Below are 19946 nucleotides of genomic sequence, written 5' to 3'. Positions count from 1 at the left end.
AACAAAGCTAAATCAGAAAGAGAGAGCCCTCTCTGATTGCAGGTGGGCTAGAACCTGTAATCCAAAGATTGGTTAGTGGTTACCTCGGCCGTATTCCCTTAGGATTCAAAGGGAACAACCTCAGTGATAACATAATTGGCGACTTCACTGGGGAGAGAACAAATTTTTCAACAGTTGTCTGCTTTAGGTAGCTGTTCCAGAATTTGAGCAGTTCCTTGATACTTCTGAAAATATTCTCCAAAATACCAAAAAAAAAATTGGAAGCTGGCTCCTAAAAAGAGAACCAGGCGTACCAGGTCAAATCCTTACCCAAATCCTCCACCTTTTTACAATAATCCTAATTTGATTCCCAAGGTTCTTAGGAACCAAAAGGAACCAGAAGAATTTGCTGATTCTAGCCCTAAGGCAGTTCAACAAAGTTATATCCCAACCCCTGCTAAACCATCAGTTCATCCTCTCATAACCCAGTCTTCCCCCTCTTCCTCATCTACTTCCCAAAACATACTATTCACACCTCCATCCAATACACAAACCGCTATTGTTGTCCCTAGTGTTCCAGTTGTTCCCCTTCTACCTGTTGTCCCACCGATCCCTGTAAATATGGCTAATCGTTATGCCCCACTTCAGCTACCTGGTAATCCTGGCGTTAACGGGAAAAGTTTCTACTCAGAACGCCCCTATCCCACTAAGGTGTGACAGTACCTTAGAAACAAACAAGGAAAGCTACTTTCATATTCTTCTTTATGAACTATAAATGAAGAGGAATAGGATGAACCAACCTGTGTCTTGCGCTAGTCCTTTGATCCAATCTCTCTCCTCTTTGACAGCTTCCAGCTACCTGCTGCCTTACTTGCGTAGCTTCACCAAGTTCCTGGAAGATCACAGAAGGGGAAAACTACACAAAGACATGGATTTATATTCATAAATAGCTTAGGATCAGATTTAAGCTAAACATGCAAATATAACAAAACATCATTGATACACAAGCATTTAGGAGAAACTCAAATAGTTTTATTGATATAAGAAGAAGGTCCAAGAGGAGTTACAACCGATGATTCCTGATCTAGCATCAACCCCCCAGCAAAGGAATCCCCTCTTCACCTCCAACAAAGCATAAATCACCCAACACACTGATCTCTATCTCAAAACCAACAACAATTCTCTGCAATGTAAAAAATTCCAGCCTCTAGATCTCTGGGATGAGGGATCCATATATAGATGTATGCAAAGAGGATGAGTCAGCTTATTATTTGACTAGTGGCCTCTCTCTGTCAGTTCTTGCTTCCACTTGGAGACTGAGAGCCTCTTACTCATCCTTGGTCGAACTCAGTGAGGCAAGTGTCATTGGGGAAGATTCTGGAAGCTTCCATTGTCTGTCCACCTCGTGGAATGACACTTCCATTTGTCATTTCCCGCTCAGCGCACCCTGGTAGTGCATTTAGGTGCGTTCCAACGCACCTAGCTAGTGTATTGGGGTGCTATGCAACGCAGCTAGCTAGTGGAGCAGCTAAAATGATCCTGATTTGACTGATTCTGAGTAGTTTCTGGTGGAGAACTTCTGGGAGAAGCTGTAATTGGTTGACCTTGTTCCTCTAGGTGTAGGAACAAAAATTTTAGGGACTTAGGATCCCTTGGTTTATGGACATTTCATGCTTAGAGCTGTAAGGCACAAAAATGTCTATAACAGTTACCCCCTAAAGTATGAGGCCGTTTATCGGGTGAAATGCTCTATTAGGAGGATCCGAAGTTCTTTCAATGCTCGGAGGAGACCTGTAATAAGATACAATACAATACATTATCTTCATACTGTTTTCATGATCTCGCTGAGGCGGGCATTCCCATGCTCAGCTTTATAAATTCATTTTTATGTACACAGGATAGACAATCGTCTGATGGTAGACTAATGATTCTGATGAAGTCATCATCCTTTTGGTAGGATGATTATCTGTGCTGCAATGCTGTACATGTCAATGTTTTTATTTTTCCTGAATATATATCGCAGCCCGGATGGATGAAACTAGATCCGGGGTCTTCAATCTCGTCCGATCTTCACTCGAAGTACAAGTTGATCCATGTGAGAAATGTTTTGAAGTCGAACATGGAAAGACTTCGCTTGATTACCAGTCGATGATGTAAACTGTTAACAAGCACGAGAGGAATCACTGATAATGATGATGACCCTCAAGGTACTGCAGTACAATTCACGTGGTGTGAATAAAGGACTTGGCGTCGAACAACATGCAAAATGTTTCGGTCGAAGGTCATTGATGTATACTTGTCGCCGGAAGTGAGAAACTTGCCATTGAGGCATGCAAGCTTCAAAGTACTGAATGGGGTGTTCCTAGATCAACTTCTTGGATAATGAGCTGATGTCGACAAGAAGCGATCCGTCAAAGGAGGGCCTTGATGAATCCCACATCAATGACACGGAACGGAGCAAATGATTTTGATGGAGGTGAAAACGGTCTGATGATATATGGTTCAGGATGGCGGTCATGAAGGAATGAAGTATAATGTATGGTAGTGGATGGGACACGGGTGACTTCTCTGGATGACTTCTCTTGAACATGTCGGCGACGCTTATGTGACGGATTGGTAGCATTTACCCCAAATGTGGATGGTATGGCGTGACCATGGTGATGGGACCGGTCAATGAAACAACCCAACCCGACTCAGGCACGGAGTGGAAGTGTCATGTTCAAGAGCGACTTGCTACCAATAGAGATTCTTTGAGTTTCTTCCCAATTTGTCCCCAGTCATTGCTGACCAGTATCTCTTTATTTTTGTCAACCTTGAGGAGGATAACATATGCTTGTTCTATAATTTTCCCTTCGGGCAAACCCATCGCTATGTTTTAACGAGCCTAGCGATAGTGAAACTCGTTCTCATCTAAAGACAAGTTTGTCGCTATTAATCTTTTTAACGAGTTTAACGACAAAGATAACTCGGTCCTTTTCATTTTAGAAGAGTCTGAAAAGGGACGTAAAGGTAACTCCGAAATTCCTTTTTCGTCATCTAATCCCTTAAGTCCGAAAAAGTATAAAACAATACAGAAGGGATGAATTTTCGATAGTTTTAACGAGCCGAACAAAACAAGCACTCGATCTTTTTGTGCAATAATCCCTCAGGTCCAAAAAGATTAAAATCTAGAGGAGGGATAGCACTTCCGGTCGCTTTAACGAGATGGAAGGCCAAAACTCGACAATCTTTCATATTTTACGAGTCAGTTGAAAAGAGCTTAAAGAAGACTCGTCTTTTGAGGAACGAGTGATAAAATGGGTAGCAGCTGATTCTAGGTAATGGTTGGAATTTTCCAATCACAGCAGTGTCACAAGGATGGCTAGTGAAATCACTCTTCGCAGTTGTTCCTCAAAATGGGTAAACAATCAAATGGAGGTGAATGATCGACCAATGGAAAAATGGAGGTGACGGTGCAAACACGACCAAGGCTTTAATGGCTGAAATCTTCATTCACGGTGGTTATTTACCAGGGAATAGTTCATTTTTTAATGAGCTTAAACGCGGGTGGAAACACTTACTCATGTCTTATGTTTATTTTTTAACGAGCTTGAACTATGTGCTAAAACTGCTCAATTAATCCAGTCATATGATAAGAATGTCTCATATAAAACGACAACTTTTAGATTTTTTCCCCACATCCTTTCTTTATGCAAGTTAGGTGACGACTAATCCTACGATTTTAAAGGGTTAGAGGTCCTAAAAATTTAAAAAATAAATAGTTGCCCCTTGCTTGCACTCCCAAAGGTTTGCATGTCCCCAGGTATAAAGTATGGTTTCAAGGTTACCCCTTCTTCAGTCCAATAAAACATTTGTTTTACCGGGAGAGGCCTACCTCTTACAGGTTACCCAAAGATTGCTTGATTCGCGGTGCAAACAAAACACTTCTTTGGCGATGTCTACCGAGATAAAAAAAGGCGAGTGACTCTATTTTGTCAACTCACATAACTTTGACAAGAGAATCTTGTTCTAGAATAACCCCTCGTCCAATCACGGACGGGGTATAGACTAGTCATATTCTCCCGCGGAAATCTACCCTATACCCGAAGTTTTCCTGCCGAAGAAGACCAGGACACATGCCCCCTGGGTTTCAGTCATATCCCTCCGAATTACGCGTGCTCATCGGGAGGACGGACTGGAGATTGAGACATTTCTTGCGTGAATAGACCATTTAGGGATGGTATATGACTATTTGCTATGCGCGATCTGGGAAATGAAAGCTGGTCCACGAGCTTGACCACTCTTCCTTCGTGCGGAACACACATTACTCTAAAGAGTGAGGAGATGATGGCTCCCATGCAATAAATATAGTCTCGTCCAAGGAGTAGGTTATAATCCAAGGGTCCTTGAACTACCATTACATTCATTTGAACTGTCTTCCCTCTCAATGTTATGGGCACATTGGGAAGGATCCTTAAAGGTCGACTGGTTCCTTTATCAAAGCCTGTCAGATTTCTCATCTCAGGCAACAGCGATGGTGAACCAAGCACTTTCCAAGCAATAGAGGAAAGGATACTCACATAAGCCCCCTCATCTATGATGGTACCAGCCATGACCATTCTATATATTTGAACGATAATTCCGAATGGTATGCTTGCTGGTAAGCGGGGTCTGCCTAGTTGATTCCAATCGAAGGAGACAACTAGGTTGCTTGGAGGTGCGACCGAGTAGACGGCTGGGTATGGCTCTGATGAACTTCCCTCCTGCGGTAAGGGAATGGGTAGATTGCCCCCATGTTCGTCGGAGTCTGTGTTGATGAAGAGAATTTAGACGGTGTCATCCTTGTTCTCTTCAGTGACTGTATCATTCGAAGATAAAACCTCTGAAGGCAAGACCGGGTCAACTTCCGCCTTGACCTTTTGACTTTCGTCTGGTATGGATTCAGATGGTTTATCTTTGATGATAGGCGCTTGAGCCGACCACTTGAGCGGGCCGGCTGGATTCTCAACTAGCGACAGACTCGGCATGAGTTTTTTATATCCAGGAGGAAGTCGTAACGGTGAAACCGGACGATCATCCAAAACTCTTTTCGCTTCGTCTAAGAAGGGACAACGGTGGAGGGCATGATTGCCTTCGCACAGTTTGCAGGGAAATCTAGCTTTCCCTCTTTGTCCTGAGGCTTCACGTTCGCTAGTTGATGGTGTGCTTTCAACATGATCATCAGAGGTTGATGACACCGGATTGTGCAAATGAGGAGACCAGTCCCTTAGTATCCGAGGGATGCACGGACAATCTCTATGAAAGTGGTCTCCTTTTGAAATGACACATGGGGATTTAGGCCTGATCGGTGCAGTGTGTGGATTTTCGTTAGACGACACTCGTTTCCCCCCATTCGCCTTTGGCTCCTTCTTCTTCTTCTCTTTCTTCTTCTTTTCCTTCTTCTCCTTAGGAACTTGACTTTTGGCTTTGCCGACCCCATCAAGTGAAGAGGAAGGAGGAGAGGAAGAATTAGAGGAAGTAGAAGGTTGGTGGGCAACTCTGGACTCGTATAATTGCTGATTCAATTGTTCAGGAATAGTGGTGTTCTGAACGACATTGGTTGAGAAGAGCCAGACTGGCAAGCCAATTGTCAGTCCTGGAAGCGACAATGTGGCCATATGGGGTGCACCAACATCTCGCCAAGAGGAGAAGGGACTAGGATTTCAACCAAGGGGAATTCCTTGGTTGGTAGACTCCATTTTCTCAACCTAAGATCAACGTAGGAAAAGGGTATGAATATTCCGTTTAAAATAAATTTTAAGACGCTTTGACAGAACTTGTTTTTTCAGTTTTAAAGAGTCGAGAAAAAACAAAAGATGACTCTAGTCTCCTTCGATTTTTAATGAGCCTAAAGTGACAAGTGCTCAGATGGACCTTTTCCGTTAAGGAGTCTGAAAAGGAACGCAAGGGACTACTCTGGAGATCTAGGTAGAGGGAGTACCAAACCAATCGCAAAACTGCAGAATACTTTTTACGGTACGACAGTCAATCTTCCCGAATGCTGTGTTCGGTGCTTTGCGATTAGTAGGGCAGCCGACACGGGGTCTCCCAATATATACTCGACGGTACGTGGGAGCACAAGTCTGTACTGGCACTTATCGTCTCAAAGTGGAGGAATCACCCAACCATCAGTGAGGACAACAGTTACCAGGATTTACGACGCCGGAATACGTCTCTAGCCTAGACCTCTAGATGTTGTGCGTTAAGTTCCAAATCGTTGTTAGATTCATTCAATTTCTTTTAAGTTGATCTTTCTTAGAAGTTTTCCTTTTGGGATCACCACGAGATGTAGATGTAATTCCTAAAATGCAATCTAAAGATGATAAGCAAGCTTTTATCTCTTTTCAGCAATGAAAATCCTAGCTACAAGGGGAAGAGAAAGACACAATCTTTTCTCAAAGAGCAAAGAGCACACTGTAGATGCACTTTTCCTAAATCAAGCCAAACAGACTATCAATATGCAAATGCACATATGCATGTATTTGTTTTCACTTTCTTAATATTGATGCCTAAAAAGAAAGTTGATGTACAAATCTGAATTTTCTTTCAAGTGAAAAACACAAACAAGCTTCTTTCTGAAATCAAAAGGTAGAGAAGATTACGAAACTTTATGATTTTGAAATAAACACTCGTTTCGACACTAGAAAGTGACAAATTCAAACCAAAGACAAAAGTAAAAGCATAATCGACTGTCAACAGCAAATAAACTTTCTCTTAAGATCAAAATCGACACTTACGACAGATCTAAATCCAAGGACGATAGTATGACTATTCTACTCTTTCAATGGGAAACTGTAAATGATGTAACAAACACACAAAGAACATCTACAGTCTTTTTGTACAAAGGAGGCAGAATTAAGGCAAAGAAAAAGGGTTTTTAAACAGACACAGACTAATCACAGGCTGCAAAATCAGAGACAAAATTGAAAAATTGAAGCAAAGAACCTCAGCTGCACAGGGCTAGGCTGATCAACGCATCTGTTACACAAAGAAACTGAATTGCAGCGCCGGTAGCCCTCTCGGGAACTGCGTTGAAATGCACAGTCTCTTCACAGTGCCTGCACTGGGGCAGAAACGAGACTTCTATCCGGGTTCTGGGTCACGGTTTGCAGTTTAATCTATGGATTTTGGCCGAGTAAAAGCAATCAGTAATGCACAATCAGAGGGTGGATTTAAAAGAGGCCTAAGAGCTATCACAAAGGGTAATCAGATCATTTTTGAATCAGCTGTTCAAATCATAAACAAATCCAGTGAATGGATTGAAGTAGCAGGTGTCTACTTTGCATTTGATAATGGCAAATGCAGTTCGATTGCTACATCTGTGTTTATGAAACAAACAACAAGAGAAACACAAACAAACTAACTAGACATGATCCCCAACGGAGTCGCCATTTTGTTAACGGGAAAAGTGTCTACTCAGAACGCCCCTATCCCACTAAGGTGTGACATTACCTTAGAAAAAAAAAAGGAAAACTACTTTCGTATTCTTCTTTATGAACTATAAACGAAGAGGAATAGGATAAACCAACCTGTGTCTTGCGCTAGTCCTTTGATCCAATCTCTCTCCTCTTTGACAGCTTCTAGCTACCTGCTCCCTTACTTGCCCAGCTTCACCAAGTTCCTACAAGATCACAGAAGGGGAAAACTACACAAAGACATGGATTTATATTCATAAATAGCTTAGGATCAGTTTTAAGCTAAACATGCAAATATAACAAAACATCACTGATACGCAAGCATGTAGGAGAAACTCAAATAGTTTTATTGATATAACAAGAAGATCCAGGAGGAGTTACAACCGATGATTCCTGATCTAGCATCAACCCCCTAGCAAAGGAATCCCCTCTTCACATCCAACAAAGCATAAATCACCCAATACACTGATCTCTATCTCAAAACCAACAACAATTCTCTGCAATGTACAAAATTCCAGCCTCTGGATCTCTGGGATGAGGGATCCATATATAGATGTATGCAAAGAGGATGAGTCAGCTTATGATTTGACTAGTGGCCTCTCTCTGTCAGTTCTTTCTTCCACTTGGAGACTGAGAGCCTCTTACTCATCCTTGGTCGAACTCGGTGAGGCAAGTGTCATTGGGGAAGATTCTGGAAGCTTCCATTGTCTGTCCACCTCGCAGAATGACATTGCCATTTGTCATTTCCCACTCAGCGCACCCTGGTAGTGCATTTAGGTGCATTGCAACGCACCTAGCTAGTGTACTGGGGTGCTATGCAACGCAACTAGCTAGTGGAGCAGCTGAAATGATCCTGATTTGACTGATTCTGAGCAGTTTCTGGTGGAGAACTTCTAGGAGAAGCTGTAATTGGTTGACCTTGTTCCTCTAGGGGTAGGAACAACACTTTTAGGGACTTAGGATCCCTTGGTTTATGGACATTTCATTCTTAGAGATGTAAGGCACAAAAATGTCTATAACACCTGGGGCTATGCCTCAAGACTACCAAAGTAAGATTACTTATTTTGATGGAACCAGTACCTATACTGCCTTACAGCACACCAAGAAAATGAAATATTACTTTGAAAACTATGAAATAGACGATGATGATGTGAGAATGAAAATTTTTGTCCAAAGCTTAACAGGTGAAGTGAGAACTTGGTTCAGAGCACTTGCTGCAAATTCCATACCCAATTCGGCTGCTCTTTATCAATCCTTCCTGAACAGATGGGAAAAGAAAAAGGACCCTCTACATATTTTATCTGAGTATGACACTATAAGGAGAGGCCCACAAGAGACTGTCCTAGATTATTGTGCCAGATTTAACAATGTTTATGATGCTATTCCTCAAAATCTTAAGCCTCCACCTGATTTAGCTTTAATCAAATTCCCGGATGGGTTTGATGCTGATATGGCATATCAACTGAGGGAGAGAGCCCCTGCAACCCTGGCAGACATGCAAAACATAGTTGGAAGTGTAGAGGCAAATTTGATTGCCAAAAGAAACCGGGCAAGAGCTGAAAGAAGGACCACTTTTAAGGAAGAACCCTCAGCATTTGAGCAAAAGCTAGATGCAGTCATCAAAAGCATGGACAGACTTGGGGACAGGGTAGAAACAATAGAAAGGAAATCATCATGGGAAGGTCAACCCAGTACTTCTAGAAACCCAAACTTTAGAAAAAGTCAGAATCCAAATGTTGGAAGGGCTGATCCCGACCAGCACATTGGACCCCCTTTTCAAGAAAATTTCATTGAGGCCTCAACATCTAGTGAACCTATCGAGGATCCTCACATAAACCTAATGGGTCTAGACAGTCAGCATCAGGTTTTTCTAACACAAGAAGATCAAGAGGCCTATGATTGTAATCAATTTAAAACTAAATCAGGAGAGCCCTTTGACTTTAGGGAAGGCTATGGTGCAGCAATATATGAGGTACATAAATAGTACAAACTAAGGAGTAGAACCATAGATGTATCTGAACCTTCAAAACCAAAGGATAGTAAGCAGCCAAAAAAGAACAAGGATAATTCTGTCCTTGCACAATCCACTGCTAACTCAAACCCCCATATGTTGTGGGGAAAAATGCCTATGCAGGACGATCCTATCCACCTAAGGTGTGAGAGTGCCTTAGCAACAAACGAGTACAGCTATACTGGTTTCTTCCTTTAAGAAATATGAAAGAAGAGATATCAATAGACTTACCGGTGTCTTCCGTTTGTCCCTCGATCTAGATCCTCTTCTCTTTGGGTGTTCACAGCTACTTGCCTCCTTGCTCGCCCAAGAGAACAGCTACTTGATTCCTGCGAGATCACAAGAGAACAACTACTTGCGACAAGAGAAGAACACAACACAAAGGCAAATATTTATATTCATAAATGATTCAGGATTAGAAGTAAATCAAATACACTAATGCAATCATACAAATACACCAGTATATAGGAGAAAACCAAGATAGCTTTATTGATGAATAACAAGGTTCAGGAAGAGATACAACCCAGAGGGCTCCAATCCAGCATCTCCTTCCCAGCAAATGGAATTCCTATCTTCAGCCCCTTCAAAGCATTAAGCACCCAATGATTCCAGTCTCAAACCAACAACAATTCTTTGCAATAACAAAATTCCAGCCTCTAGATCTCATGGAGGAGAGATTTATATATAGTTATTTTGGAGAGAGGATGAGTCAGCTTGAGATCTGACTAGTGTCCTCTCCCTCTCTCAGTTCTTGAGTCCACTTGGAGGTTTTTGCTTCCACTTGGAGATTTGGAACCTGTTACTCATGACCAGTCGAATTCCCTGAGGCAAGTGTCATTTAGGAAGCTTCCTGAGAATTGACACCTTGAGGAATGAGTCTGCCACTTGTCCAAACTCGCTCAGCGCAGGTAGCTAGTGTTGGAGTTGACATTCAACGCAGGTAGACAGTGGAGCCACTGACATTCAGCGCAGATGGTCAATGGAGCAGTTGACATGATTCTGAATTGACTTGTTTTTGAGCAGTTTCAGGTGGAGAACTTTTGTGAATTGCTGTGGTTTGTTAGCCTTGTTCCTCTAGGGGTAGGAACAACATGTTTAGGGACTTTGGATCCCTTAGATTATGGACATTTCATGCTCAATGCTGTAAGGCACAAAAATGTCTATAACAGTTGCCCCCTAAAGTATGAGGATGTTTATCAGGCGAAATGCTTTATCAGGGGGATCCGAAGTTCATCCAATGCTGGGAGGAGACCTGTAATACAATACAATACAATACATTATTTTTCATACTACTTTCATGATCTAGCTGAGGCGAGCATTCCCATGCTCAGCTTTATAAATTCATTTTTATGTACATAGAACAGACAATCGTCTGATGATAGACTGATAATTTTGATGAAATTATAATCCTTTGAGTAGGATGATTATCTGCTGCAATGATGTACATGTCAATGTCTTTATCTTTCCTGAATATGTATCGTAGCCCAGATGGACGAAACTAGATCCGGGGTCTTCAAACTCATTCGATCTTCACTCTAAGTACAAGTCGATCCATGTGACAATTGTTCTGAAGTCGAACATGGAAAGACATCGCTTGATTACCGGTCAATGATGTAAACCGTTAACAAGCGCGAGAGGAATCACCGATAATGATAATGACCCTCAAGGTACTGCAGTACAATTCACGTGGTGTGAATAAAGGACTTGGCGTCGAACACCACGCAAAATCTTTCGGTCGAAGGTCATTGATGTATACCTGTCGCCGGAAGTGAGAAACTTGCCATTGAGGCATGAAACCTTCAAAGTACTGAAGGGGTTGTTCCTAGATCAACTTCTTGGATAATGAGATGATGTCGACAAGAAGCGATCCGTCACAGGAGGGCCTTAATGAATCCCACATCAGTGACACGGAATGGAGCTAATGATTTTAATGGAGGTGAAAACGATCTGTGACATATGATTCAGGGTGGCGATCATGAATGGATGAAGGATAATGTATGGCAGTGGATGGGACACGGTTGACTCTTTCTGAACGACTTCTCTTGAACATATGGTGACACTAATGCGATGGATCGGTAGCATTACCCCAAATATGGATGGTATGGCGAGACCATGGTGATGTGACCGGTGAATGAAACAACCCAACCCGATTGTGGTACGGAGGAAAAGTGTCATGTTCAAGAGCGACTTGCTACCATCAAAGTTTTCTTTAGTTTCTCCCAATTTTTCCCCAGCCATTGCTGACCAGTACCTCTTTATTTTTTGTCAAGCTTGAGGAGGATAACATATGCTTGTTCTATAACCTGTCCTTCAGGCAAGCCCATCGCTATGTTTTAACGAGCTTAGCGATAGTGAAACTCGTTCTCGTCTAAAGACAAGTTTGTCGCTATTTAATAATTTTAACGAGTCTAACGACAAGGATAACTCGGTCCTTTTCATTTTTAGAGAGTCTGAAAAGGTACATAAAGTTAACTCCAAAATTCCTTTTTCGTCATCTAATCCCTTAAGTCCGAAAAAGTATAAAATAATACAGAAGGGATGAGTTTTCGATAGTTTTAACGAGCCGAATAAAACAAGCGCTCGATCTTTTTGTGCAATAATCCCTCAGGTCCAAAAAGATTAAAATCTAGAGGAGGGATAGCTTTTCCTATCCTTTAACGAACTGGAAGGCCAAGGACTCGGAAATCTTTTCACATTTTACGAGTCAATTGAAAAGAGCTTAAAGAAGACTCGTCTTTTGAGGAACGAGTGATAAACAGGGATAGCAGCTGATTCCAGGTACAGGTTGGAATTTTCCAATCACGGCAGTGTCAAAAGGATGGCTAGGTGAAATCACTCTTTGCAGCTGTTCCTCAAAATGGGTAAACAATCATATGGAGGTGAACGATCGGCCAAATGAAAAGTGGAGGTGACAGGTGCAAACACGACCAAGGCTTTAACGGCTGATTATATTACATTCACGGTGGTTATTTACCGGGTAGGTTCTTTTTTTATTTTAAAATGAGCTTAAACACTGGAGGAAACTCTTGCTCACTGCTTATATTTATTTTTTAACGAGCATGAAGTCCGCGTTAAAACTGCTCGGATCTTGCGTTTATTTTTTAACGAGCATGAACTTTATGCTAAAACTGCTCGATATATAGTCAAATTTTGATTTTTTTAACCATAACTAGCTTTTCCCTTTTCAAGGATAGTACTGCATTCTCAATTGCTGCATCAAAATTAGTTAGAAATGATAACATTTGCATGGAAATGAGAATATAACCCTAATATTTCGCTTTGAACTACGTAAAAAGCAATTAAAAGGTGTTTTTACCTCTCATTTTACCATTTCATTTGAACTTGGTTTGTTGGAGCTTTGGAGGTGCCTCTTCCCCCTTGATTTTCACCAGCTGATTTCGGGAGATTCTGTGGACGATTCTCGGCGCCGTCTGGACCAGGTAGGAGCTAAACCCTAGCTCTTTCTTTTCATGGTTTCATTTTTCCATTCTGTGCCTGTTTCCCTGTCTTTCTGAGTATCTGGGGTTTTGTCAGGGTGCCCTGTCATCAACACAGGTGGTCCATTCGAAACCTGCATTGAATGTCAATCTACCTTAAGGCAGTTTGACCTTCAACGCAGGTGGGACACTGGTTACCTGCGTTGGACACAAAAACTGGTCTTCTTGCACAGTTTTTTTTTTGATGAAATTTTGCCAGTTTCTCATCAAATCCAGGAACTTACTCCTTCTCTTGTTTGTTTTGCAGGGATCTTTGAGCAAAATGTCCCTTACATGGTGAGAACGAGAACATGAAGAGGAGGACATGATTGCCCTCCATGACCCTGTCACCATGAATGCGCTGCGGAACTGTGGCCTGCTGAAGTTCTTCCGTATCTCTAGTATGAGAGCACAGATCTCTTTACTGCAGTATATGCTTGATGATTGGGATCCTATTAACCAAGTATTCCAGATTAGGGGAAAATCCATCCCCTTGACCATAGTGGACATTTACTTCTTGACTGGGTTGTCAAGGCGGGGTGCTCCCATTTCTTTGTCAGGTTCGGCCCGGGGGAATGACTCCGTGAGAGATTATGTCCGTCAGTATTGCAAGGAAGGTTCCCAGCCAAGCAGAGACGGAAAGGTTGTTATCCGTGAGATTACTGACAGGTCTCTCCGGTCCATTCTATATACTATTGGTAGGATGGCCGGTAGTGCATCTCTTCATGTTGCCAACAGGTCTTATGTACAGCACGCCTTGGAGTGTCTCCAACCAAAAGTATTCAACTGGTGTGATGCAGTACTTGTTCAGATGAAAAGTCAATTGACCAAGGTAAAGGACGGGAAGCTGAAGAACTTTGGATTTGGTTCTATTTTGACTGCCTTTGCCTTGGAGAAAATACCACTGATGCAGCCTCAGTATATTGCACTCGACCTGCCTTCTCCTACCGAGCCACGCATGCAGAGATGGGTTGACCACATGTCTATGCATGCTGGTCAATCTCAGATTACTTTCACTGATACCTTCTTCCAGTGGTTCGAGCGTCAGGAGATGGTCTATTCCGAGTACCCATATGTTGGCATGGATTTCCGAGGTGATCCAGATTTGGTGTTACCGGATGGCGAACAATGGGGTGCTATTGGTAAAATCTTCAACCATATTACCGTTTACTTTTCTTATTTATAATGTCCTTGTGCGTTATTCTATCAAGACTTTAATCAAACTCATGTGTGCATGCAGATGTTGGTCCTGTTCGTCCAGCAGTTCGCCCGAGAGCGCCAGTTGCTGCCCCAGCAGGGGAGACTGCCGGGAGAGTTATTCTCCGTGACCTTGACGTAGCCGAGACTCTTACAGCTATGCAGGAGCAGGTTGAGAGCCTTACGCTCAGCATTCCCGATGTGAGGATTGATGAGTTATCTTTACAGTTGCAGCGGCATACTACTGGCGTGCCTAGACGATGGACTCGTCTCTTGCACATGATTTCACAGGCCGTGACGTGCTATCATGAGCATCACTAGGCTAGGGTGCCCCCTAGCACTTTTGAATTTTTGGGTCATATGACCGATTTTGTCTTGGTTACAGAATATTATGTATGAACGATAAACAACTTATATATATTTTGATTTTCGAGTTTTATTCTGGTTGAGTTATATGATCCATATGTACAATCATTGATGATGTGTCTCTTTTTATAAATGTTGCAAATGTCTATCTAACACATAGTTTGCTAATGAGTCGGTTAATGTGTTTAAGTTTCTGGAAATATGCTGGTATTGAATTGAATCAAACTGTCTTTCCAAAATCTTAACCCTTAGGAACATGCGATAAATAGCTGGATTGCGAACGGAATATATACCATTGAGTTGTAGTATTACGAGTTGTGAGTCTAGCCTGACAATTAGTCGGCATATACCATGGGTGATAGCATCAGAGAGTAGTTCTATCAACGTGCTATACTCAGCGATGTTATTCGTTGATTGCCCAATACACACACCTCTGAAACTTACTAACTCGCCGCTTGGATCAAAAATGGCCCAGGCTGCGGAGGATAGGTTCCGCGAACTACAACTCGCTTCGTCAGCATATCCAACACATGTCTCCAGAAGGTTTGACATCTACAATAAATGTAAAAAGGTGGATCACTCGACCAAAACAAACACTTTAGCGAAAACAAAATACAACAAAAGCATACAGGTTACTATCTAAGCATAGTAACGCTTGAGGTACAACCCATTGCGGGGTTGCGCCAGTGGAATTCCGTCATAATCCATTAACTCGTAGACTCCTTTTGCTAACACTCGTTTGACAATATAGGGGCCCATCCATAAGGAATTAAATTTACCTGCTCCCAATTTATCGGATTCTTGGTCGTAAAGCAAGACCAAGTCACCTTCTGAGAAGACACGGGGTTTGACATTTTTGTCGAACTGCGCCTTGACTCGTTTCTTATGGGCTTCATTAGCCAAAGCGGCATCACGACGGGTTTCATCCAACTGGATTAATTCCAAGAAACGAGCCTCTTCTTACGAAGTTCCGGGGAGGAGATCAATTGCGAGTTTGAGCGACGAAATTTCGCACTAGATTGGCAAGACTGCTTCCAGGCCATACATCAGTTGGAAAGGTGTGAACCCGGTCGCGTTCTTTACCAATGTTCGGTAAGCCCACAAGGCTGAGTACAGGATTAGGTGCCACCTTCCTTTGTGAACCTCGATCATCCTTTGCAACATACGCTTCAGGACTTTGCTGATTGCTTCAACTTGTCCGTTGGCTTGCGGATAATACGGGGTAGAGCTGTCGTGAGATAGCCCTAGCTTGGCAGCTAATTCAACCATCATGTGATTGCGAAAATGCGATCCATGATCTGTCACTATTGCCTGTGGTACGCCGAACCTGGCGACTACATGATTGAAAAAGAAAAGGGCAGCTGTTTCACCAATGTTATCCAATGTAGGCATTGCCTCGACCCATTTGGTAAAATAGTCAACAGCGACTATAATATACCCATGCCCCCCGGTCGAGGTGGGGTTACATTGCATGAAATCGATGCCCCATTTGGCGAAAGGCCCGACAACAACTATTGGTTGTAAAGGTGCGGGTGGTCTTCTGGTTTTGCTATCAAAAATATGACAAGCATGGCAACTTCTGACTGCGATTATGCAATCTTTGAACATGGTTGGCCAGAAGTATCCTGCTCGTAAGATTTTTTGTTTTGTTGCATATCCAGATTGATGCCCCCCACATGCGCCTGAATGACACTCATTCAGGGCTTTTTCTGCCTCTTCATGGGTGAGACACCTCCTCAGAACTGTATCGATACCACGATGGTAAAGTGTATCACCGACGATCATGTAGTCTTTCGCTTGGTATCGTATACGTTTCTGTTCTGAGTGAGAGGTGTTAGGCCTGAATTTTTGGGTTTGGAGATAAATTATGATATCTCCATACCACTCATTGCTTGCAGATATCAGAAACAAACTTTCGTCCACGATTGACTCTTATGATGTTTCATCGTTGGACGACGATGGGAGATCGCACAATAATTCTGCGAAAACTAAAGCTTTCTTTGATTTGGATTTTACAAATTCCAGATCAAACTCTTGAAGGATTGCTATTCATTTTGAATATTTGCCCCCCAGCAACTGTCGCGACAATATATAAGTCATGGGGTTGCAATCTGATAAAATGGTAGTTTTCCGAAAGAGGACATAATGTCGAAACCTTTGAATCGCTTGAACAGCTGCAAGCGCTAGTTTTTCAACATAAGAATATTTACTTTCTGTATCATTTAAGTTTTTACTTAAATAATATATAGGGTGTTCGATTCCATCGACTTCTTGAACTAAAACCATCGCAATGGTCGTATCCGCTGCAGCCAGATACAGGTTAAAATCTCTTTGATAGTCTGGGGCATACATTAATGATGCTTTTACTAGAGAATCTTTCAGAGCATCAAAGGAAGCTTGCGCCACCTGATCCCAAACAAAAGGTACATCCTTTTTCAAAAGACGAGTATAACCTTTAGCAAGTTCTGCGTAATTTGGAATGAACCTCCTCAGAAAGTTTGCTTTCCCTTGGAGTTTCTGAATCTGAAGCAAATTTGAAGGTGGAGGCAAATTAATGATTGCCTGAACCTTGCAAGGATCGAGACGAATCCCATTATCCGGCGCATTCATAAATTATCTGGTCGATGAAGGGTGTAGGGTAGTTGTCCTTCGGACAAGCTTGATTTACATCCCTATAATCGACACACACTCTAATTGTCCCTTGTTTCTTCATAACAGGGACAATATTCGATACCCAATCGGTTAGAGGAACCGGGTAGATGAATCCAGCATGGAGAAGTTTTTCAACTTCCGCCTTAATGGCAGCGGCTTTCTTGGGGTGCACCTGCCGAAGCCGTTGTCTTACTGGTTTGACATCAGGATACATTTTAATTTCATGTTCAACGATAATCGAGTCAATGCCTGGCATTTCATCATATGACCAAGCAAAGAAATCTCTGAATTCGCGAAAAAGAGCGTTATATATTTCCAGTTCTGAAGGGGAACAACCTTTGCCGACATAAATATTCTCTACAACATTTGTTTTAGTCGAGATATTTATGGCTATAGTCTCTTCAATATTGGATAAGTTTCGCTCGGAATCCACCGTATTTACAGTATTTGATAGGAATTCAAAAACTGAAGGGTGATAAAGGTCATGTTGAGTATCTTCTTCATATTCTTGAAGAAGGGAATGATGGTGGCAATCATTCCATGGTGCCCCCTCAATCAACATTGATTGTAGAATTCCTTCGTCAGTCCCATGTACTTTCAACCAAGGATCTAATGGGGTACCATATTCTCTAGACCTATCTACCCAAACGCTTGACCAGCGTTGATTTGGGTTCGCCTCCCATGCTCGAAAAATTGATTGCTACAATATTTCTATAGGGCTTGGGGGAAAAACCATTGCATGATCCATTTCGACATCGTCTTCTGAGATCTTTGTGGAATATATTATGTTGCAGGCTCTTACGAATGCTACTTCTCCTATATAGAATGGAGGTGGAAGTGCGAAAGTTCCCATTAATGTGGGGTCTTTCAGTAGGCCTACTTCGATGTCTTGAAGCGAATGGTTGCTTCCATGGATCATGGGAATGCTTCCTGTAACTTGTGAACCATTAGGGAGGAAGTTTTCTTGGTCGACGATCGTAATCCCTCCTTCAAACGGGAATGCGATCTTCCTAAAATAAGTCGACACAACAGCTGCCATGGCATAGATCCATGGTCTTCCCAGTAGGATGTTGTAGTCAAGATTCCCATCGATGACTTCAACATCTATTTCTACCGTTTTTCCTCCCAGTTCAACCTTCAAGTTATTAAGGATACCGTACGGGGTATAAGTCCTTCCGTCGAAAGCTTTTAATGTCGTCGAAGATCACGACAAGGTTGGAGATCCTAAAGTTTTCCAGCAACTCATTGACATAATACATGTAGATGCCCCCTCATCAATAATTGTTCGGTGAACAGTTTTGTTGAGGGCCTTCACTTGAATAAGGAAAGCTAGTTGAGCCGGTAACTGAGGATCGTATCCTTTGTGATCAAAGGATACAAGATTGGAATCCTTAGGATCAACCCCACCAATAGCCGATAACAAAGCCTGCCTTTGGGATGGGCAATTTTGTAATACTTCAAGATTCGACATAGCGGATGGCGATTGGGCCAAATCTTCCACTATGTTATAATGCTGTACCGCTCTGGCGCGAGGATTAAATGTCGACTTGTGTACTACTCCCTTTGGCGGTTTTATTGTTAATTCAGGAATGATGGGCGGTACAACTTCCGTCGAAGTTGTTGTCGAACTACTTGGTTGATCTATACCTTTGTCGTTCGACAGCTGCGGATTCCCGTAATCTTTGTTCCTTGTCGAAATCAAAGCATCATTCTACTGTTTTGAAACCGACAACATAAGTACTTGCGACGGGGAAGCATTTCCACTATCAACTGGATTTTGACCTGGATTGGGAAATGGATTAGTTAACACAGCTGGATTTTTCGGACTCTTAAAGAATCTTTTAAGCTCAGCTTTATGCGGACAATTTCCTGTCCGATGATCCTCCTCATCACATATTTGACATGGATAATTTGGTTTCCCTTTCCCAGGAGGGTTTGAAGAAGTTTTTCCAGGAGATGACTCACCCTGTTTCTTCTTCTTCCCTTTGTTTTGCTTCTTCTTGCTTCCTGGTTGATTGGTTTCTTTGCCTTTATCTGCTGATACGGCATTTACTTCCGAAGCAAGAATTTCATCTTTTGCATTTTGATCCGAATTCTTACGGGCTTTCTTAGACGAAGCCTTTGTCGATTTCGCGTTTGCCGTGCCAATCACGCCATCGCCGGCATGAGAGTCACTATTTGATTTAGGAGGAGGAGGAATTGAAAATTTCGGTCTAGGGGCGTCAGGTATTTTGTAGTAGAGCGTGCCAGACTGAGTATAAACTAAGTCTAGATATTGTGCACGAGCAATAACTTGCTCCTCTGTTACGACTCCCCCCTTTGCCACATCTTCTATCATAGCAGGAAGTAACGACTTTATAAACCATTCAGCTAACAGCTGATCGGGAACGTATGTTTTCACCATCCTACGACGACGACGCCACTCATGTATATGATCAGATATATGAGTGGCAGTTGTCTGCTTGAAGTTGGTTAATATTTCGATTCCCGTTTCATACCTTATCGGTAATTGAAAATGGGTTAAGAAAGTCGTGGTTAGGGAACTAAAATTGTCGAACGAGGCTCTAGGTAATTCAATATACCATTTTTCCGCTGGACCCGTTAACGTCCTCTGGAAAAGGCGAAGCCTTATCGAATCATCATTTAGGGTGTTTGATGAACACCACAGATGAAAAGTCATCACGTGATTCGATGGGTCTTCACCTGGATTTCCATTGAATTTAGGAATGTCAGATGGAAGTTTGTGAGGAATCGCTGGCCACCAAGGGGCGTAAGCAATCGGATCGTTGGTTAACCGGTGTAAATCGGGTAACTCTAAAGTTGCCACGAATG

This window comes from Pinus tabuliformis, chromosome 5_2, assembly GCF_031772625.1.
Source record: "Pinus tabuliformis cultivar Carrire ecotype Pingquan chromosome 5_2, CPIR1, whole genome shotgun sequence".
In the NCBI taxonomy this organism is placed as follows: domain Eukaryota; kingdom Viridiplantae; phylum Streptophyta; class Pinopsida; order Pinales; family Pinaceae; genus Pinus; species Pinus tabuliformis.
This window is presented reverse-complemented; position numbering follows the sequence as displayed.